Raw genomic sequence first — 23,044 nt, forward strand, 5'->3', positions numbered from 1 at the left:
TAGACCGTGCGAAATGTAAACACAGGGTGGCCATGGACCCTCATGTCTTCTCCCTTCCTGCCTTCATCCTCCGCCAGAGACATTGCTCTCCTTGCGTGCAAACCTCCGTCTGCTTAGGTCATCCTAGCCTCTCTTCTTGGTTTTGATAGCCATTTTCGATTGTGCCCGGGTAAAATAGTTACCATGAAGTACTCATTCTATCAAACCCTGCCTACTTTCTCCAGGAACACTAGATTAGTTCATTCTTTCAACCAATATTTATTGAGCATGTACTGGATTGGAGCCTGTTCTGCCTTTAAGGTGAATGCATATCACTTTGATGATTAGGTGATAACAGTTGCAAAAACAGTTAACTGTTATCTTTTGCTTTCTTACCGTTTGACAGTGAATAAGATGTTCTTCAATGCTGCAGTGTCAGAAGTTGTCAGTGCCAGAAGTTTTTTTTTTTAAAGAAGTTGTTTCTTAAAGATTATCTTTTTGATAACAACTTCTTGATTTTTTTTTTCTTTCAAAGTAAAGACTACCTGTTGGCAAGTTTCCTATCTGAGGAGGATCTCTTAGTATTAGACTCAGGTCCCCAGGCAGGCAGCTGGTGGTGACCTGGGGCTTCCATGACCAGGACATCTCTGTGATATCAGTCACAGAGAGAGAATCAGCTGCTCCGAGATGGCTTGTTGTAGTGGGGAACTTGTCAGCACTTTTTCCAGGTCATCTAGGGCTCGGGTGAATTAGACATCAAATACATGCCGAGCCCACAGCTACACTGTGCCCCATTTGGGTGGTAGCTCTCAAAAGCTCTGTGACTTGAGACAAGTCATTTAACCTCTCTCTCTGCCTCAGTTTCCTCACCTGTAAAATAGGAATAATAGTAGTAGCTACTCAATGGGGCTGTTGAGAGTGTTGAATGAATTAATAGAGGTAAACTGCTTAGAACAGTGCCTGGCTCAGAGTAAGTGCTCGGTAACAGCTACTTGGAAAAACAAAGTTTTACCTGTTCTGCCCAATACCATAGCCTCTGCCCACATGTGGCTATTGAGCATGTGAACTGTGGCTAGTCCAAATTGAGATGTGCTATGTTAAGACAGTATGAAAAAAAAAATGTACAATAGCTCATTAACCACTTTTAAAATACTGATTACATGTTAAAATGATAATATTTCAGACACATTGGTTTAAATAAAATATGTTGTTAAAACAAACTGTTTTTATTCTTTTTAAATGTGGCAACTAGAAAATTTAAAATTACACACATGGCCTGCATTTGTGGCTCACATCATATTTCTACTGGACAGTACTGGTCCAGATCAATAAAATGTAACCAACAGTGATTGTCAAATTCTTGAGCATTCAGTCTGAGGGTGGCCAGTGTAGAATCACTGCTACGAGGCAGCTCTGAGCATGCCTGTTGTAGGAGGCCATTGGAGGGAGAAATAGGGCTCTGATGAGGAACGGAGGCTGGGAGAGGCCAGGAACTGGGCTGGGCCTGCAGGCTGCCCCTTCCCCGGGCAGCAAGGAGGAATCTGAGAGGGAGGGCTTTCCAGGTCAAGGACTTGGGCACAAAGGTGTGGCAGCAGGTCAGAAGGCTCATAAATGACGCATGATAACACCAGAGCACCCCCCGAACTGATTAGGGTGGCCATTCCCCCACTGTCCTGCAGACAAGGCCCTCTTCCTGCTCAGGTTCTCGGATTTGCTCATCTGCATCCCCCTTCCAGGTCTCAGGCTTGATTTGCAACCTTGTTTTCCAAAGGCAGGCCTGCCTCACCATCCCCCAGCCCCCAGGGGGTTGCTTCAGCCTCCATTACCAAACCGTGTGACAAGAAATGCAGCCCCCTTATTAAAATAATGTAATGTCTAACTAAAATAGAAACCCCAGATAACAGTTTTTGATGTTTTAATGACTGGGCTCATTAGACAGACTTCCCACTTAAAGTGTCTGTCTAGCAATTAAGGCTAAAAAAATCATAAATGATGACCACACCTTCTGTGGCTTAATGGTTACTCTGAAGGCTGGTCTTATTATCTCGGTGATACAGTCTGTGATAAAAAAGAATTTAAGATACTCTCCTAAGATTTATTTCCCCATTAGCAAGCTGGAGGAGGAAGGTTAAGAGTACTCTTAAGGTCAGAGAGAGAGAGGAAAGGGAGAGGGTGAATAATAAGATGCCTAGAATTTCCCTCCTGCAGACCTTGCCTCCCCCACCCCCTGAGCGGTCCCACACTCAGAGGGGTTTAACTTTTGTCTTTCATGGGGAAGTCTGTGAATTGTTACTCCAAGTGACCCCAAGCAGTTTATTTAGTTAATTGTCAAGCATGCAGGCTGAACTGTAGAAACACCTACCTCCACGGAAATTATTTGCCATCCTAATGTGCTGACGATGGAGGAAAAGTAAAAGGGAGAGCTTGATGAGAAAAACCTGGGAGAACGCATCCAACGCCCCCAAACCAAATGTCCAAGACGATGGGGTTGTTGACGGGAGAAGAGCGAAGGGAAGGGCAATGAACGGTTTGCTATTGTCAAAGAAGTGGGGGGGTGTGCGCCCCATCCTACCAATGACTCTGGGCTCAGGCTTTGGAGGAGGGACCTGAGAAGGCAATAGCGTAACCACTTAAAGGAGACACAAATAATTTAAAAGTGAATTGTGTTTAGTAGTAAGTGTGAGAGGGGGCACCTTTAGGCTTTTATTAGGCTTGTCTTAAGTGATAAATGATATTTGGACAACTGAGGCCATTAACAGAGCCATTTACCTGTCCTGATGGAAGGGGACAGGCTGCCAGCTGCCTGAGGTTGGAGGGTGATAACCAGGCTCCTTATCAGAGGAGCCCACTCAGAACCAGCTGGGGCTGCACTGCCCCTGCCTCCCATCCCAGCTAGCGGGGGGTGGGGGGGGATGTTGGTGGGGGCTGCACCCTGCCAGTTCATTTTCAAGAATCACACTTAATCACTAAACTTGCCCAGCCCCTCAGCTGGAGACCTGTCACCCTGCACCCCGTCCCAATCTCCTGGTAGAAGAGTTAGGCCTTGGGGTTTCGAAAGGTGCGTATGGGGCACTGTGGGTGCCGGGTAGTCACAAAGTTTAAAGCCAGAGTGAGAGTGGACGTCCACTTAAATACCATCTACAGGGTAGGACCTCCTTGGGCTGGCTTCACCCTGTACAGGGAGACTGGGGAAGTCCTCAGGGTGAACCTCAGGGTCAGTGGCAAGGCATTGGAGATGTGTTTTTTCAACAACTTTAAACACTTGACCACTATTTATTAAGTATCGATTCTGTGCCAGGCATTGTGCTAGGATGAATTATGTGAAAGATAAGACAACATACTTCGCGTTTATTTAGAGAACAGTCAGTGCCCCTTCCTAAAACCACTTATTGGAGTGGTGTTATTATTTACTGCTAGGGCCTGCTTGGTAATTAACAAAGCATTTATAGGCACTCAGTTATTCCTGGCAGCAGTCCTATGCAAAGGATAGCTATGTTAATCTCATTTTGTTGATGAGGTGACCAAGGCAGAGTGTAATAGAACTTTTTTTGGCTACAAATGAGAGAAAACCCATTTCAAACTGGCTGAATAGAGACAGAATTTGTATTGGCTACAGAATGCAATGATCAGTGGGCAGGGGCAGATTCTGATACCCCTCACCTAGGCTCAGCAAACGCAGGATGCAGGTGTTTTTGTCTCCTGGCTCTGCTTCCCACGTGGATTGGCTTCATTCTCAGGTGTGCAAGGTGGCAAGATGGCAGCAGCAGGGATAGCTTCATAGCTTCTCCAGTTCAAGTCCAGTAGAAAGAAAAAGAGAAGACCTCTTGCAGATTGTTAAGGACAAAACCTTAAGATTGACTCCAATTGAGCCTGATTGGCCGTCTTAAGTCCCTGAACCAATTCCTGTAGCCAGAACATGAAACTTATTAATTGGCTTATGCCTGGTCACGTGCTTTATCCTGGAAGCAGATATGGAATCCTTTCCACAACACATGGACCAGAGTAGGAGCCAGGTAATCGGAAACTGTGGCTAAAAAAGCACAAGATTCACTAGAGAGGATGGGCTGGTGACAAAGCCAGGCCTGGAAACTAAGACCATCGAGTCATTTGGTCAAGTCATAAGTCCCACAGGGAGCTGGGAAGCAGTGGAAGAATGGCATCCTGGCTCTGGCCAAGGCCAAAAACAAACCCCACAAACAAACCCCATTTTTGGCTTTGGTTAGTATCCCTTTTCTAAGCAGATCTTTCTAGAGCATGCTAAACAACAGTAACAAAAACTGTATTCTGAGACCCAGAGACGCCTGGTAATATGTGATTAAGAAAACACTAAAGTGAGTATTGGATCCTCCATCATGCAGTGGCTGGCCCATAAAGACTGCCCTCGTCATTCCTCACACCTAAATTGCATCCTGTCCATCTCTGCCTGGTAAAATCACACCCCGTGTTCAAGTTTATGCTCAAAAGTCCCCATCAGAACGAATCACTTCCTCCCGTGTTCTCCTCATGTACTCATTGTGGTACTTAACCCATTGTAGACTTTGGGCCAGCCAATAGTTCATGGGGTTTGTTTTTACCAGTAAATTTTTATCTTATCTATGAACTTGGCTCAGTTGGTAATGATTGTCAGATAGGGACTTCTGAGGCTTACCAGAGAGACTACTGTGATTGATTAGTGATGCCTACTGAAAGGGGCAGGTGGTAACCTTGTATGAGTTAAGACACTTTTGATTGCAAGAAAACCAACTCAAGCTAGCTTCAGCTGCAAATACTGATTATTATAGGATACAGGGATATGTCATGGGTCTTAAAATCAGGGAAAGCACTACAACCAGACCTCACAAAAGACCGAAACCAGGATAGCCATCGGAAACCAACTATTTTCTCAATATTTGTCTATCTTCCTAGGGCCATATGCTATCTCATCTTGGCTTTTCTTTATACAGCTGGTTGATCTTTTCCTTTCTACAAATCAGCTCTCTTTGATTTTCCTTGCACATTATAGAAGATGGTCATACAAGATCCATATTTATATGACCACCAGCTGTGGCAACATGTAGAGAAAATCTTGGTTCATCTAGTTTAAGTCAGTTATCTACCTTTGATCCCATCAACTATGCTCTGTGAGCAGGGTTCCTTAATGACCAGGGGAATCCTATGAGGTGAGAGAAGAGCCAGTTTTCAGGAAAAGAGGGCCATCAAGGACTAGACAGGCACTCCAGAAGGAGGCTCCTTTCCATTTGTTCTGTGTATTTGCTGGCCACACTTGACAGTAGTGGTGGAAGCCACAGCGGTAATGGTCGTAACGATCATGGTGATGACGGTGACTGTGATACAGAAATAAGTAAAACTTAGACTTCCCTTGAGGGACTTGCAGTCCAATAGGAAAAAAATAACTAAGACCCCACATAGACTCTGATGACTTCCAAAAAGCAGATCCTGGGTGCAGAATTATTCAGTTGAAATGGTTCACCATACTGCCTTGCTTTCTCCTCTCCCGTTTCTCAAAACACTCCACACAAGATGGGGCAATGTTTATTTCTAAGTTTCATCATTATGTTGAGATTCAGACTTTAGACCTCAGGTGAAAACATCTTGTCAACTGTCCCTGATAATTGGAGCAGTGTCCTCGGCCCCAACCAATCTGCTATCCAGCCAGCCCTAGCCCTCCCTCTCTGCCATCTCCCTGTCAAACATTGTCACATCCTGATAATTATTTTTAAAGAAAAAAATAAGGATAAAGTCATGCCAGAGCCCAGGAAGCAATCTGTGGGCCCCTGATGTCATCAGGAGTCCTATTTACTTTCCGTCTAGTATCCTGCCCAGAAAGTGCATAGCAGTCAGAGAACTTAGCATTTCAGAGCTCCCATAAAAAGTCGCAGCTCAGTGTGTGACCTGTCTTTAAGAGATAAGGCCTGTGATTCAGTTTCCTCCCTCTCTTTCTCTCTTGCTTGCTCCCACACATTCTCTTAAGAAACCTAAATGGTTTCTTTTTCCTTTTTTCCCCTCTCTGCTACTAAAAGAATGCAACGGTTTACCTGCCTGAATTAAAAGGAGCTTCTATAAAAGGAATAGGAGGACATTCATGGGACCAGGACCTGAGCCCCCAGTAAAGGCAAAGCTACAGGTGCTATCAGATAGTGATAAAAGTTTCCATTGAAAAGGGCAGCATTGAGGAGAGATTGGGTGATTGCCTTGATTGTAGCCTTGATTGAAATATGGCTTTCTGGGTGTTCTGCATAAGAGGTTTCCAGCTGTTTGTCAGCTTGCAGGTCGTGGGCTTTTGCTCGTCTGGTTACTCAAGGGGAAGCAAGAGTAGTAGATAGGCATCTGTCCCTCAGTTGTGGGCTGCAGAGGACAACTTGATTGAGACCCAGTCATTCATTCATTCCTTCACCCAATAATCAGTTATCAAGATCCCTGCTGGTTCACCCTGCTCCAGGACTCTCCTCCCAGCTTACTTTGCCCTTTCTCACTTTGACCTGGCTTGAATAGGAGCGCAGGTCTATAAGTGGCTTTGCTTTTGCAGACCTCTGCTCTACCTCTGTATAAAATGGCAACACCACTGCTTGCCACGAATCTGCCTCAGAGTGGCCAGGGTATTCAAGGACTCATTTTCCTCTAGACCCAAGAATGAATGCCTGAGTTCTGATGCACAGCATTTGGGGAATATTGAGATAACCTGTTACATTGCCTAGCCAGCCAAATTTAAATTATGATTGCTACTAGGAGGAGATTAGAGGAGATTTTTGCACCAAATTCCTCTGCCCCAGAGTGAGAAAAATAACCTAGAAATGCCTCACCAGGTTGAAAAGCCCTGTGAAGTGTGGTTGCAAATGCAATTACTGCCTCTCAGGCTGGGCAGCTAATGTGTGGGCATGGTTGGACGCTGCCTTTTATCACCTTGACTGCTGTTTCCCCAGAGCTGGATCCAGGTGGAACCATTCTGCTTCGTGCTCCCTTCTTCGTTTCAAAGTGTTCAATTTTAATGAAACAGATATGAGGTCAGGGAACAGAAGTCACTTAAGAAGTAACTGCATATGCAAACCACTGTGTAACTCATTGCAATTGAAAATGCAGTAAAACCCTGATTAACTGCACCCCAAGTAACCAGAACTCTCAATTAACTAGGATTTATTTCTTAGAATTCTGCTTTTAGGGGGAAAAGCATATGATAAGGGGGCGAAAATCTCATCTCAGGGATTTTTAAAAAACTTTTTTCCAAAGTCTGCCCGGTCTCGATCTTCCTTCTTCCTAATAGGCCTCTCTTCTTCACCTCCATTTAAAAGCCTGTGTGATGAAGACTGATGTCAGAGCAGTGACCCTGAAGTGTATCATGTCACTTCAGCTTCCTCGTTTCACAGACGAGGACCCTGAGATCCAGAGAGGGGGAGCGACTTGCCCTGAGACACATAGCTGGCGGCTGCTAGCAGCAGAGTCTCTTAAATGCTAGTCAAATGCTACAGCTGTGACATGCCCCCAGCATGAGCTGCCTACTGTTGGTCGTCACCAGAATAGCTGCACATGTACTAAAACATGAGGGAAAAAATGAGAAGACTCAGCCAGATGATGGCATCATTATCCAGGCAGCCACAACCACATTGCCCATCGGGTCCAGAGCATCTTGACTTCGGGACAGCAGTTGGACAATAGCCAAAACTGAGTGTAGTGACCATTTACATTAGCCATGCTTTGGATTTGGGTTATAATCAACAAGAAGCCTACTAAACTTTAAAAACCTTAAATATGAAAAGGCTGGAGTGCAGTAGGCCTTGCCTCCTGGTGAAGACTTCTGATTTTCCTGGGCTCTTTCGTCAGCTCCTCGCCTGTGAACGCCTATGTTTACACCTGAAGGAATCTCAGCCTCTATTTTTCCCTGGGAGCTGCTTAAGGCCAGCCTCAGAATAGCCAGTTACTTATGTAGCATCATTACAGGGCATCGGGAGGACAGCCCTTTTCCTGCTCTGGCCTCAAATATTCACTTTTCCATGATCAGCCTTAAAAGTATCTTAAATTCCGCTCTCTGAGTCATTCAGTGGAGACTTTCTGGATTTCAGGAGATCTGGGCCAGGCCTGGGCCTGTTTGTCTTCAGATGCATTTCTTCCCTGCTCTGCTCTGCTCTGCTCTGCATCCTGGGGGCTGGCCCACCAGCTACGTTGCCCAGGATCCCTTGCCAGTGAGTTTCTGGCTAGGTTTGGCCAATGAGAGACACTAGCTTAGGGCAGGAGGGCAGGAAGAAGGGAGAAGCTAGGTACTTTTCCTTTTCCCCCACCCTTCTCTAAATCAGTGGCATTGCCATAGTGCCTGCGTCCTCTCTGTGGCTCCAGCTCCTCCCAGGTGCCCCCTCCGTGTTCTGGCACCTGAGAGAGAGAGCCCTGAGTTGGCACTCTGTTAACACCCTCTCCTCCCTGGGTGTTCTAGCACATCCCTGCTGTTGTTAATCACAAGTTTCCTCATATTAAATTCTCCCCATTGAATTATCTGGTCCTGACTGGCCTGACTGATACAAGATCCCTGTATTAAAATGTAAGACCCCCGTACATCTCGACCTCGGTGTTCAGTGAAGACCAGCTATATTTCATGGCTTCCCCCAGTGAGCAAAAATTTGACCCAGTCAGCTTTTATCTACTTGGTCACAGCCCGTAGTTACTCAACCCAAAAAGCTAGTTAAAGCAGTCATCGGAAACCAAAGGTATATGAATACTTTAAATCTCTTATTTTAACTGAGAACATATAAATGTATATTTCTTCGCCAGTCTCTTGAGGTCCACCAAGGCCTTTTATTTGTATATGGGTCTAATGATTGGGGTTCTCCACTGTTCTTGCATAAACCATCCCCATGAATAAGGCATCTGCTGAGGTTTCTAGAATGGATTTATTAAAGTAAAGAACTTAAAGACACATGCAAAGCGTATTTGAATGCAAAATCCTTCTGATTTGCTTTCCAATATTTTATTACCTCATCCACACCTAATTTAACAGCATTTTTTAAATGACTCACCTATAAGTCACTTTAGTTTGCATGAAAACTTGAGCTCGCTTTCTTTTTGTACTTCTATTTTATCAGTTTATACTTTATTAAATTGTGAAATAGTAACAAACACAACTGGCGTAAACAAGTTTGGGCACAGCACAGCTGCTCAGCTGATAGATGCAGAATAGAGAGAGAGGCCTAGCAGCCTCCGGAGTTCAGTAGGTTTGCAAAGGGGATGGAAAGTGTGGATTAACACAGTGAGTCTAGGAAGTGCAGGCAATATGCCTTCTGCAATTTCAGCAGGGGCTCTGCGGCCGGAGGTGTGGACCCACTGGAGAAAAGCATTCAGGCTGACCAGATGGATGGTTCCCTCATTATTGCAATAACAGTGCATTAATGATTCCCAGAATGGCTTCTGCTGCCAAGAATTATATGATCGGCACCCACACCCTGCATGTTTGCCAGCGTACCTTTTTCCTGAGTCCTTATCTCTCTATGGTTTGACCCAAGACTGGAGGAGTTGCGGGTAAAGGGAGGCACTGGGCTGAGTATGAATACTCAGATATCGGTCTCTTCCAAGTGGATAAATTATGGCCATTGAGTGGCTCCTAAGATATTGCTGGGCACTGATCAATCAGCTCATTTCTCAAGGATCCTCAGTGGGTGAGGGGGCAGACTCTTCCTGCATAGAGAAGACCACACAGACTGAGACACAGAAAGATCATCAGAGTCTTGTTTGGAAGATGGGAACTCCAGCCTGGCTAGAACCTCTAGTCACTGATCTAGAATGAGTCTCTTCCCTCATGGATTGAGGCTGTTTCTGAGCCCGCAGAAGGGAGGAGGCGGACCAATTGGTCCTAAGATTCCCTCCAGCTCTCCTATCCAATGTGTCTAATAAATGATTCCTGCCTTCAAAGTGTCTACAGCTAGAGCTGTCTGATACAATAGCCATGAGCTGCCTGTAGCTATTAAGCACTTGAAATGTCGCTCCTCCAAATTGTGATGTGCCATAAACATAAAACACCAGATTTTAAAGACGTGGTACAAAAAAAAAAAAATTTAATACACCTCATGATTGATACAACTTGAAACAATCTTATATTGGACATATTGAGTTATCAGATTTTAAAGACGTGGTCCAAAAAAAAATTTAATACACCTCATGATTGATATAACTTGAAACAATCTTATATTGGACATATTGAGTTAAAATGTATTGTTAAAATTAAGTTCACTTTTTAAAAACTTTTTTTTATGTGGCTACCAGACAATTTTAAATCACATATGTGGTTTTTTATTTCCAGTGGAGAGCATGGGCGGGGACAGAGAGAAGCTGCACAAAGAGATAATGGGTGCCCAGGGCAGAGCCTGCTGCAGAAGCTCATAGAGGAAAGTGCGAGGTGGGCTGGAGTCATCTAACGAGACTGGTGGGAAGGTGCGTGGACCTGATTCAGATAACAGAGAGGAGAGGGTGCGTCTGTCTGGCCTGGGTTAGGGAGAAGGAAACACTCAGTCCACAGCCAAGTGGCCTGGTTGGCCAACCTTTCTGGAAGTGACGGCTTTGGGAGGAGATCAAAGAGAGCAGTCTTGAAAGACAGGCTTCTGTCATGTTGAGCATCCGTAGTCCCAGCCTCTCTCTACTGCCCTCATTGCCCCTGTTCTCATCTTCCATCTTCTGCTCTTTTTTTTTGATGCTCCTCACTGAACATGCTCATAGAACGATAGCTGAGAGAACTGGATGCATTCATTCTTCCACCCTTGCTGTTCTATAAGACCAGTTCAGCTCCGCTCACCTGAGGATGATGATTGTTCAGGAAAGCACTGGATGGCACCTAGAACTCTGTAGGTGTCATTGCAAGTAACTTTTAACTCCCTGGGTAAGAACTCCCTTTGACAGAGATTTGAACCCCAGGATTAGGCCAGATAGTGAATCACTAAAGAGAAAGCTGCATCCATTTACCAACCAGCCACCTGGTGAAGTTGGAGCTGTTGAGCGTGTTTCCTTGTCCCCGTCCTGGGCACTGGTGCTTCATACGTCAGCACGCAGAGGCAGCAGATGTGACTGGTCTAGTGTATGTCACTGCCTTGCCTTCCCCTTTTGTGACCTGAGAAAATCCAGGGGCTCATAAAAAAATATATGCTGTCTCTGAACGTGGGTGTTTTCCCATTACTTTCCATGCCCGTGTCCCAACCGTGTGAACCTTCCCTAGTGCCAGCATTGGCCAAGGTGGGTAGGGCTTGGGGCTGCCCACCTCACTGCTCTGCTTACTGATCTGCTCCCACCGCCTGTGCCTGGTTCTAAATCATGAGACCACCTTGATCATCTTGGGAAGAGAGGGATGGTGGATCTCAACCCAGCCAGCTCACTAGATGTACCTGGGGAGCTTTTAAATTATACCCAGGCTTGGCTCCACACCAGATTCTGATTCATGAGGCTGAAGTTGCCAGGTGCAAGTATTTTTTTAAAGCCTCAAAGGGTGGAAAACTACTGCTTAGGGTTAGGACAAAACTATATCACCAGCAACAAAGATGATTCTAATAAATTAGAATAATGGGTTTAGGACTTCTGTCTTTTTGAGCACTTTTGTTCCTGATGTGATTAGCAAACTGGGCCCAGGGAGGGTCTGTGCACACTACCACTGGATGAGTTGTGTTTTCAAACGATTGCTCTTGCATCCAAATATCTTCAGGAGCTTCCCAGTGCCCATCAAATTAAAGTCAAATTCCTTAGTCTGGCATTGAAGAAGCTCTATAATTTGACCTCCTGCCCATTGCCAAGTTCATACCCACAGTTTTTATCAATCCATCCCACCAACCAAAATGGAACCACGTGATACACTGAAAACATCTTCCGTATTCATTTCTTTGTTCCTTTGTTTATACAGGTTTGGGGGTTTCTGTTTTGTTTTGTTTTTGATGGACCATCTGCCCAGCCTAAAACTTGTCTATCCTCAAATGTTTTTCATCCTTCAAGGCCCAATTCCTCTAATCTGACGGCTCAACCTCAAAGCAGTGTGTCCCTTCTTTGAGCTCCTGTAGGACCAGCTTAAGACTGTATCATTCACTTGGTGGAGCCCAAAGTAACTGGAGGCTATGGAGTGCTTGTTTATTTTTCTGGGCATGTGTTCTTTCTCCTTGTTAGACTGTGGCCTATGCATGGTTGGGGTTTCATTTGATTGAAGGTATATGTTCAGAGTAAAACTTTGTAGAGGAAGATGTTAATGCTGCTGTTGATCACATTGATTGATTGATTGATTGATTGATTGGTTTACATGTTTGTGTAAATCTGCTGCTCAGGCTTTTTGAAAAGTAACTGGTAGCTTTAAGGAATGGAAAGGAAAGAATGAAGTAAATTGGGGAAAGAAGGCAAAACAATTCATTAACAGGAAAATGCCCCCTTTGGGTTCTGTCGGTCACTGGTCCTGGGTCCTGTATTGGGAAGCACCAGACAGCAGCCGCTGAGCAGTTCCCAGGAGCTGGGGCTGGGGGTGACTGGGCAGCACCCCTGAGCCCAGCTTTCAACCCCTATGTGGCCCGGCAGAGGCCCAGACACAAGGTAGGCCCTTGAGTTCAGCTGATTTGAATGAACTCATTTATTCTAAGATGACTGATAAGATTTTAAAGGCAGCACTCCCAGGGAAGGGCATTTTAATGTGGGCTAAAGTCCAGGTTTGGTTTGCCCCAAAGGAAGGAAGATGTGATTGTGGAATTATGGGCATCAGCCAGCTGGGGAGTCTTAGGGGGACAGTAGGGAAGGGGTTAGGGTGACAGAGGTCCTTCCTGGCTCCCAGGTATATATTGCCCAACAGCAGTCACCGTTTCTTCCTATGTCCTGCCAAGTGCTACAAATTATAGACTTTTCAGGTCCTGATGCTTATAAAATCATGCTAGGCTCTGAGGAGCCCAAGAAACATTGGGGGTGGGGAGGGGCTCTACATGGCCCAGAGTCCGGAAAGGCTGTTTAGATTGTGCTGGGTCTGAATCTCTATCAACACAGCTGTGTTACCTGGGACTGGGGGTAGTTTGATGGGGCCTGAGCAATGTCCCCATCCATGGCTCATGACCCTCAGGCAGATGTGCCACCTCTACTGGGGTCAGCCCTGAGGGGCACAGGTGAGGGAAGGCTGGCCAGGACCCCAAGAACCACCTACTACTAATCCTAGGAGTTAATCCAAAGCCACAGATGGAACAGCTCTTAATATGACAAGTGAAATAAAAGGAAGTGTGAGGTGAAACACAGGGCAACAGGCAGAGGGTCATTCAAATGCCCAGCGTAGGGAGGGGACAACACTTCTTTGGCAGGGCTTCATTCCCTGTTTGCCCCCTGACCCCGGTCCAGGTTGTCAGCTCCCTCCCTCTGGGGCTTCTGACAGGCGAGCCTCGGCTGGGCTCGGGCCTTCCCACAGTTCCGTTCCCGGCCCTTCTTAGATGTCTGGGGCTGGCAGCACGTGACCGCTTCTTGCCTCCCAGTAACACACTTCAGCACGGTGGGACATTCACCTAGGGGTAACTGACAAGGAACCTGGATGCATAGGAGGCCTCATGCCCACAGAAGCTTCCAGAACATTTGGGCGTGGAGACTTTCCACAGGCACCTGGCAGGATGGGGACTCAGGCTGTCCCTCAACAACCCGGACAGATGCCTCTGCCGTGTTTAAAGGTCTGCTGTGGCCAACACAGTTCACCGTTCACCGTCAGGGATTAGGCACGCCTGAAGGCATCCCTTCTCCAGGGACAAGACAGGAGGAAATATGAGTTCCCGTCAGGGGTTGCTAAAATAAGCCTCTTTATAACCTCATCATCAGGAGGGACAAAGAGGTTTCTTTATACCGGCACCTTTTACAATCAGGGGAACTTCTTCAATCTCATCTTTTTCAGGGCTCCCAAATGTACTTTGCTGCTAGATTGAGTAGTAAAGCCCCGTTACCACAAATTCTATTACAGAGACTCATTCTTTTATAATAGAGAGATTTCCGTGTCCTGGCAGACGGCCTGCGGAAATGAGGATCTGCGGGTGGGTCCGAGGCAATATTTTGTACAGTAGGCTCCTCTCGTCCCTTTCTCTGATTCCAGTGTGCCCTTGGGTGGAGAGAAACGCGTGAAGTTTTGGCCTGGCTGTGCCAGCTGGGGTGGGGTGGGTGGAGCACGCAGGGCAGGGGAAAAGGAATGAGAGAGAATGGAAGAATACTGAGAAGGGAAGAAAGCTGATCTGAGACCAAGGTGCTTACATATGATGTCAGTTCTGGAGAGACGCTTGGAAAGCAATCATTGAGAGCAGTGTTTTTCAAATTGTGGCTAGTACCTTATTACGGGTCATTGGATCAATCTAGTGGGTTACATTCCACCTGCTTAAAAAATATAAAGAGAGACCAGAAAATAGCAACATGCATCATATGTAGTTAAAGTGATATTGTTCAACCACACTTTTCCTTCAATTTTACACACACGCAGATTTATAGCCTGGTCATGAAGAAAAATGGAATAGTGGGTTATAGCTGAAAAAAGTGAAAGAAACACTGGTCTTGTCCACCAATACCTCTATTTCCATTTTAAGAAAATTGGGGTCCAGGGAGCAAATGCCACTTGTCCAAGGTCCCTCAACTCTTGAAATTTGACACTAGGACATGTGGCCTGATTCCTAGGCCAGGCCTCATCTCTGCAGCAGTTTCATGCATCAGGGCCTTGTTGTGGGGAGCAGTCAGAAGCAATCTGCACTAGACCCTGGGCAAGTCAGTTAACCCTCTGAGCCTCAATTTCCCCATCTATAAAATGGGCCCATACCCACCCAGCCCCGTGATGGTGAGGATCATGAGATTACATAAAACCCATGCCCGGCACATGGAAGGGACTCACAGTATGCTATTTACTTTTGTTTTTTCTTCCTTTCCAAATATCTAGTCATGGACTACAACTCCCCTAACCAATACCTCCCCACAAGCACAGCCCCTGGCAGGAAGGTGAGGAGCTGAGGCTGTTTGCGCATGTCTCCTTTCTCAGCCAGATTCCAGCATTTCTCTGCCCTTGCTGATTATCTGCTGAGGGCCTGAGTGACAGCTCTGTTCCATCTTGGGTCCCTGAAGATAAGGAGTGTAGGTGTGTGGAGGAAACTCCAACATGAGTAACAATTTGATCATACCCAGAGACCATCGTGGAAGAGTCTTACCTGTAGTCTCACCTGCCGAGAAAAATGATGGATCAGATCTGGCTTCTTGCCCCAAACATTCTCATACTCTGTTGCCCTGTTATAAGGCTCCATGTGCTAGACTCTTCTCCAAGTAGGTAGTGCAAGGGGATGGTACATAATTATGTAAAAAACAAATGTTTTATGGGACTGTTTTAATTTCAGCTGACTTGAAACCACCCCACAGCCCCAAACCATTGTGATGCCCCGGTGAAGACTGGTTTTATCCTCTTGGCATCCCCTAGTATGTTGACCAGCACTGTCTTATAGAAACATCATACAAGCCACAGTTTCACTTTAAAATTTTCCTTGTGATCACATTAGAAAAATAAAAAGAAATAGGTGAGATTAATCTTAGTGATACGTTTTATTTAACTCAGTATAGCCAAACTATTATCATTTCAACATGTAATTCATATAAAAATTATTAATGTGGTATTTAACTTTATTTGGTACTGTCTTCAAAATCTGTGTATTTTACACTCACAGCTTCATTTGCAAGTGCTCAGTGGCTACGTGGGGCTGGCGGCTTCTCAGGTATGGAGTCTTTCTTGCATAGTAGGAGTCGAAAACATTTTCCTGACCTGAGCCTGATGCTGGACACCTGTTGAGCTGTAGGCAGTATGCTGAGATCTGAGGACAGGGGCTAAGAGAAGAAAATGGTGGCATTGGAAAGGAATCCCTGACAAAATCACAGCCATGAAAACTGTCACGGAACCGCCTCCCTCTCACAGGCTATTTCGGACTTGTCAGTCGTGACAGTTCCAGAGATGTGAACAGAGAATAAGAAAATCTGAGTCCAAAGCACAGATCCGATGCTGCTGTGCTGTGAGCTTGTGGGGCCAGCTCGCAGGATCAGGGGTCCTGCCAAGCCTCACCAGAAGTGTGGCCGTTTTGTTGGCTCGGGTTGAGAGCTGGCCCCCGATGTCTCATTTTCATCGAAGGTGGATATTCTTGAATATTTGCATTGAGAAAGACCATAATGTAGGTTTTGTCATTCATGCATTTCAAGGCATTTTCCCTGAGCAAGAGGAGAAGCTCCATGGTACCTTTGAAGAGGACTGGTTCCCTGGGGAAACTGGAGTTTGGCTGTCCCCATTGCCACACCGTGTGCTCGTACGTGGAAGGTCCACTCTGCTTGAGAACATGTTTGCTTTTCATTCTTGGAGCACCTAGCCCAGGGCCCGTCTATCCCATCGAAGGGGCTCACTGGGCATTTGTTGAATTTGCCTGAACCTGCCCTAGGAAGGAAGGAGTTAAGGGAGGGGGAACGAGGGAGTGAACATTCCTTTAGCACCTTGTTCTAGTGCCTGGCACTGTCTTAGGTGCATGGCGATGGATTATGCGTTCAGTCTGCAGAGGACAGCTGGAGTCTCTGGGGAAGCAGGGGGAGTCTTCACCCGGTGTTTCCAATTTCTACAGGTGTTGTGGGGTTAGCCAACTGAGCACTAACCTGAACACGTACCTGTTCAGATGCTGGGAAGAGGAAATCGACTCTGGGAAAAAGTGGAAGAAGGGCTGCTCTTGGGCTTCCTGGATCTCCAGGTACCAAAATGGTCCCTGGAGGTGCAGGCATCACCTCCTCTCTAGGGCGGCTGTGGCCACTTCCATTTGCTTCCTTCTCGCTGTTTCCGGGCACCGGGCTAGAAGCCCTGCCACATTGCCTCTCCGCCCCAGACCAAAGAATGGAAGGAGCAACTACGAAAACCAGAGGGCCCCTCTTGTGCCCCTTGTCTGTCATGGAAGAGGTGGGCATTTGGGTGGGGAGAGGACTTGGTGGAAAACTGAAAGTCTAGTGAGTAGGCTGTGTAGCAGTGTAATCTATGGCAGCACAAACGCTAATGAAACTCGAATATGAAATTCTTAGGGATGGTTCCTGCGGCACTGTGGGGCGGGAGAAGCAGCGGTTGACAGAATGCACAGCGGAGGGGCCCGGATTCTGGGAAAATTGTAAAACACCCCTTTGTCTTCTCTTCTTGTGCCACCTCCCTCTGCTCTGTATCCTTTGATAGATGACCTATTTCGATGCTGGCAAAGATGTGACTTAATTAACTAGAGGGGCCAAAGGGTCAAGGAAAATTTGAAAATTAAAAAAAACAGTGCCAGTATGTTAATACCTATGTGACCCATCACAAAAACACCACTGAATGGGAAAGACTTTGAACAGCAGGAGACCTAGGTTTCATTTCCTTTGATGAGCCAAATGACCTTGACCATGTCATTTCCCGTCTTTCCCAGGCTGCGGAGCTCTGAGACCATCTTGCTAAAATATGTTTTATTTTTCTTTCCTATGTTGGGCCATACAGAGCATCTTTGAGTGTAGGCCCTTACTCTTCATTCTATCACTGGGAGGTTTATGGGGGCAGGGAAAAGTGGGTCACTCCGACCCAAACAGAGTTCTGCCTTTAATTGACCTCAGGATATCATGAAAACCCTTCTCTTTATACAAGAAATATGCCACTAAGCCAGATTCAGTGCGTGGTTCCCCACACGGGGAGTAGGGATGTTCTAAGCTGATGTGCCCTCTTTGTGCCCAGTGGTACTCATCCAATCAAATGACAGATCCTCGCAGAGCCCCTACTTTGTGCCAAGCCTGCTGCTGGAGGGCCAGAGAGCCACCAAAACAAGGGAGGTCGCTGCTCCCAACAGCTCACATTCCAGGGGGCGGCGTCACCAGGCCCGCACCGTAGGCCCAGCCAGGGGCCTGAGAGGTGAGGACAGGGCCTTAACCCTAAAAACTTACATTTCTGTTGAGAATAGAGGAAACAAACAGGAGTGAAGAGAGAAAAAGGAGAAGAGAGGAGAGAGCAGGGGCCAAACCGCCCACGCCAGCAGCAGGATGGCCTGGCTCTTGACACAAGTTGGTAGGGAAGCAGGGGTGGGGGCCCGCTGGCCAGCCGCAGCCAGATGGAGCCCTGCAAAAGGGAATTGCCAGGTCTTGTTGGGTGGTAGCAGGGGGAGATGCCTCGTCTCTGTTCAGATTCAGGGCCTGTTTGAATTCTTTGGCCCACGAGAGCATCCTGCTGGGAGCCTGTCTGTACCTGTCTACAACACTGTGCCTGTCCCAGCCCCAAGGACTCTTCTGTTCCCATTGTTTCCTGCACCCCACACCCCAGCCTAAGCATAAAGATAACCACCCCCTGGCCTTCGCTGCCCGCCCTCCCCACCCGAGTGACTCAGGCTGGTGGCCGATGGCGGTGGCCCTGCTCAGCCTGGCTCCACTCAGCTGCCTACATCTGCTGCCGATTTGCCTCTGAACCAGTAGCCCTTTATGTCTCTCTGACCTAAATTAGGGTGGGTTTTTTTTCTCTTGGATTAAAAAAAAAAATGGTACCTTTCTCCTCCTGCGGTATGCAGATTATTATAGTGTCTGCTTGCTTAGAGGGTACAAGAAAGAAAGCGAACTCGGACAAGTCCAGTTTAATTGCGACGTACCGCTGCCCGAGGTCTCCTGTCCACTCTGGCCAGTTCTGAGCCAAACCAGTTTTCCATGGCCAAACTGGGCCCGGTTTCCACAGCGTTTCCTGCCAGGAAGTTCCCCCGCCCAGCATGTGCTGTTAAATAGGATCTTTTTCATTCCTTTTCCTCTTATAAACTTCCCTTTCAGGTCATCCTGAAGGGAGACTAGGGATGTGGCCGGGCAGGGGGAATTGAACTCCAGGCTTGGTTCCCAAAAGGGAGGTGGCTCTGGAAAGGAGGCCGGAAAGGCACTGACCAGGGTCCAACACCTGGGCTCCCAGCCCCAGGACAAAGCGTAGGGTGGCTTCTTCCTCTGCAGAGCGTGCCAGCTGCCTCACCCATCAAATGAGCCCTGTGGGTGCCCCCTCTCTTCTCTGCTCCACAGAGGAGGTATTACTGATGAAGTGGGATTTAAAGAGTCACAGGAAGAGTACCCCATCCTAAAAATACCTCCCTCCTGCTCCCATCCTAAAAATACATCCACCACAAACTTCCCACAGAAAGTGAAATTCTACCTTTCCCATTTCAGTCTTTGCTTGTTTGCTTGTCGCAGGCACCCTGGGGAGATACTAGCAAGGCTTTGCCTGCTGGTTCCTTGCATCCACCCACTGAGTTCTGGGGAGCTGGTGGCTGCACCTGGGGAATGGGACATGGGAAGGCTGCAAATTGCTGGGAAAGGTGAGCTGGAGTTGGGTGCCGAAGGCAAACCTGGTCAGCTGAGACCATTGCCCAGGATCTGGATGTGGAGAAGGAAGGAAAGAGGGGGTGGGGAGGGGAAGAGGTCAGGGGAGAGGTCAGTTCTCCTGGCCCTGGGCTACAGGCTTCATATCTGCCATCTCACTCAACCCTTGGATCTGTTTCCTAATGTTGGCATTTTTTTCCATGTTTTGGATAATCTTACCCCATTTTACAGACCAGGGATTCGAAATTCAGAAAAACCAAGGTCACCCAATCTCACACAGCTGGGACCAGAAATCTTGGGTGTCCGATTCCGAAGATCACATGCCTTCTTCATACCCCAGACTGCGTCAAAAGGGCATCCATGCTTCATTCATTCATTCATTCATTGTGAAATAGACATAACATGAAATTTGCTGTTGAGGTGTGTAATCAGTGGCTTAAATACTTTCATTTGTTATGCAACCGTCACCACTGTTCAACTCCAGGACTTTTTTTTCATCATAAAATGAAACTCCATACCCATCAAATAAGACTCCCATTGCTCCCCACACCCCCAGCCCCCAGTAGCCACCATTCCACTTTCTGTCTCTACAAATTTGACCATTCCAGGTAACGCATATAAGTGGAATTAGACAATTTTTATTCTTTTGTGACTGGCTTATTTCACTTAGCAGAATGTTTTCAAGGTTCATTCATGATGTAGCTTGTAATAGAACTTCATTTCTTTTTAAAGCTGAGTAATACTCCATTGTATGGCTATACCGTTTTATTTATCGAGTCATCTGTTGATGGATTTTTGGATTGTTTCCACCTGTTGTGAATAGTACTGCTATGAACATGGGAGTACAAGTATCTGGCGAGTCTTTCCTCTCAATTTTTTTGGATTTGTACCCAGGAGTAGGATTGCTGACTCATATGGCAAATCTATGTTTAATTTTTTTGAGGCACCACTATATTATTTTCCATAGTGGCTGCAGCATTTTACATTCCAATCGGCAATGCACGAGGTTTCCAATTTTTCCTTGTGTGTTACATCCTAACCAGCACTCATTATTTTCTGCTTTTTTTTTTTTTGATAGCCATCTTAATGGGTGTAAGTAGTATCCGTTTCTCATTGTGGTTTTGGTTTGCGTTTCTCTAATAATTAGTAATATTGAGAAAAATATCGAGTGTCTTTCCATGTGTATATATTGGTCATTCGATCTAGAGAAATGTCTATTTAAGTCGTTTGCCCATTTTTGAGTCAGGTGGTTTGTGGGTTTTTTGTTATTGTTGAGTCATCTATGCTTCTTTACTCAAAACTACAAATAATGGGGAGTTTTTCAGAGAATCTAAAGTCATCTATGTTCGTAGTGAGGACTCCTGCATAAGCTGCTGTGCTCTCTGGATCTGCTAAATAGTACCTGTAGTGCTTTTGTGTGAAGTGTTTTATTGCATTTGAAACATCTGAAAATCTATAGCTCTTGTGAAGTTTTCATTCATTTATCATACATGTATTAAGAACCTACTATGCACCAGCCACTTTGTTGCAGACATAAAAGGAATATGACATGGTCCCTGCCTTTAGGGACCGTCAACCCTGCTGGGGCAAAGTAGTTACAACCTGACATGTGCACATTTTCGGAACCAGAAATCTCACTGTATGATCTGATGGGAATTTTTGGTGCACTAGTCTGGGCTCTGAGACAGGCTGGGAAAGGGGAGAACCCCAGCTCAGAAGAAGCTAAGGAAAGGGTTAGCACAGAAACGTTCGGAAAGAGAAGAGAGGGATGAGGGGGTGCGTCTGGGTCTCTAGACTCTTCTCATCCAGAAGCCACCAAGTTGGCATGCTTGCACCCCTTTCTCCCAACATGTACGGATGCCTATCCGCCTTGGATGCTCTGGGCTTCTAGTCAGGTACAGACTTTTAAGGGAGCGATGGGATGTATGGATGCAAAGTATGACTAAGAGGGGAATCTCTGGCCTCTTGGTGATATTTCAGGGTGGGGGATTTCCCTTCTCCAGAGAACATTGCCAGTATTGCATGGGAGAAGGTGTGGCTCCCACGCTGAGACAGAATGGGTTCTTTCCAGCTATGCTGGGGCTCTTGACCGGCACCCACTAGAAGAGGAAACAGCCCCCCTCCTGCTGCCTCTGGACCTTGACCAGGGTAGCACCAATCCTTTTCTCAAATGATAGCCTCTGATGAGCGTGTCTCCATGGCTTTCATAGCCGGACGCCAGGTACCAGTCTGAAGCTGGGGGTACATTTGACAAGGCCCTGATGGGGATAATTCTAGAACTAAGCATTCAGGCCCAGTCTTATTAGTTTCCAGAATGTCAGGGCCTAAAAGTATTCCATCCCTCCTTCACTAGACCAGAAACTAACTGTGGACTTTTATTCACTGCTCTATGCCTAGCAGTGCCGGGCACATCATACCTGTGTAACATGTATTTGTTGAGTGGGTGAAGGAATGAGTCCCTTCTGTCTCTTTGACATTCACTTGAAGGCCCCCTTGAAGTCACATAGACCTGGGTTTGGGTCCTGCTCTGCCGCACGGGAACACCGACGCCTTGGGCGAGTTCATCCATCTCCATGAATCTCAGTTGCCTCACCTGTGAAATAGGGTAGTGATTCCTCTCCGGCCCCTCACCCAGAGAATGTACATCAAGGGCCTAGCAATGTGCCTGACACATCACGTCCCTCTCTTCCCATCTAGGGGCCACCCCTGACTCCCCTGAAGCAATTTCCCACCTGCTGACTCCCTCAGCCTTTTATCGGATCATCTTTCTAATCTACCACAAAGGCTCAAATCCTGCCCTTCCTTTCTTTCCTTTCTCTGAGACAATAAACACCCTTTTTCTGCTCCGCTCACAGGGCAGTGGAGATGTCTTACAATCTAATGTTAGGAGCAGAGCCCTGGAATCCAAAGTAACAGGGTCCAAGAAAACGCACATACAGCTTAAAGCCTCGTTCCTGATAATAGAGGCTTCTCCCCAATGGCAGGTGTGGTGGTAGGAGAGGTCGGAATGGCTGGCTCACGCTCTTGGCCTCTGTTGACCACAAAATGGGGATTTTTTTCAGCATGTGCCATGAGTTCCCACAGGTGCCTGCCATGTGCGAGCCTTGGGTTGACCATAGAGGGTGGCCTGTCCTCTAGCCGCTCAAAGTCTGGGGTCAACCTAGGAGAAAGGCTGTGGAGGTAGCTGGCAGAGCGCTGTGTGGCAGCTCTCTGGGTGTGCCCGTGAGTCCCATCAGATGCAGTGTTGAGAAACAGAAGAGTCAGGGAAGAACTTTCGAAGGGAGGGGATGTAAGCCAGACCCTGGAGGATGGCTAGGTGCTGAGACAGGAAGGGAAGGGCCTTTTCAGATGGTAGCAAGGAAGAATTGGGAAAGGGGAAGGGCATGCCACCCACAGAAACATCTGGACAGGGGTGAGCCAGTAGTGATGAGACAATGTGTTCATTTGTTCGATCAATGAAGCAACAAAAATGCATGAGCACCTCTCTGCACTGTGCCTGCACCTGGAGCTGGGGAATACAAGGGTGGGTAGGACGTTGTCTATGCCCTCCAGGAGCATAGGTGACCTACCTGGCGGGTGACACGTGCCCTGGGTAGAGGAGGGGAGGATGCAGAATTTGTCCTCTTTTCAAATCATAGTGCCCTGCTGGCTTTTTCCTCCGTGATGAACTTGGCCTCCACCTGAGAGACTATGTGTTCCAACCCCCAAACTCAGACCATAGAATGGCAGATTGTCAAAGGGAAGAGGGCCCAGCAGGGTGCTCTATGCCCAG

The sequence above is a fragment of the Pteropus alecto genome, unplaced genomic scaffold (genome assembly GCF_000325575.1).
Source record: "Pteropus alecto unplaced genomic scaffold, ASM32557v1 scaffold146, whole genome shotgun sequence".
Classification (NCBI taxonomy): domain Eukaryota; kingdom Metazoa; phylum Chordata; class Mammalia; order Chiroptera; family Pteropodidae; genus Pteropus; species Pteropus alecto.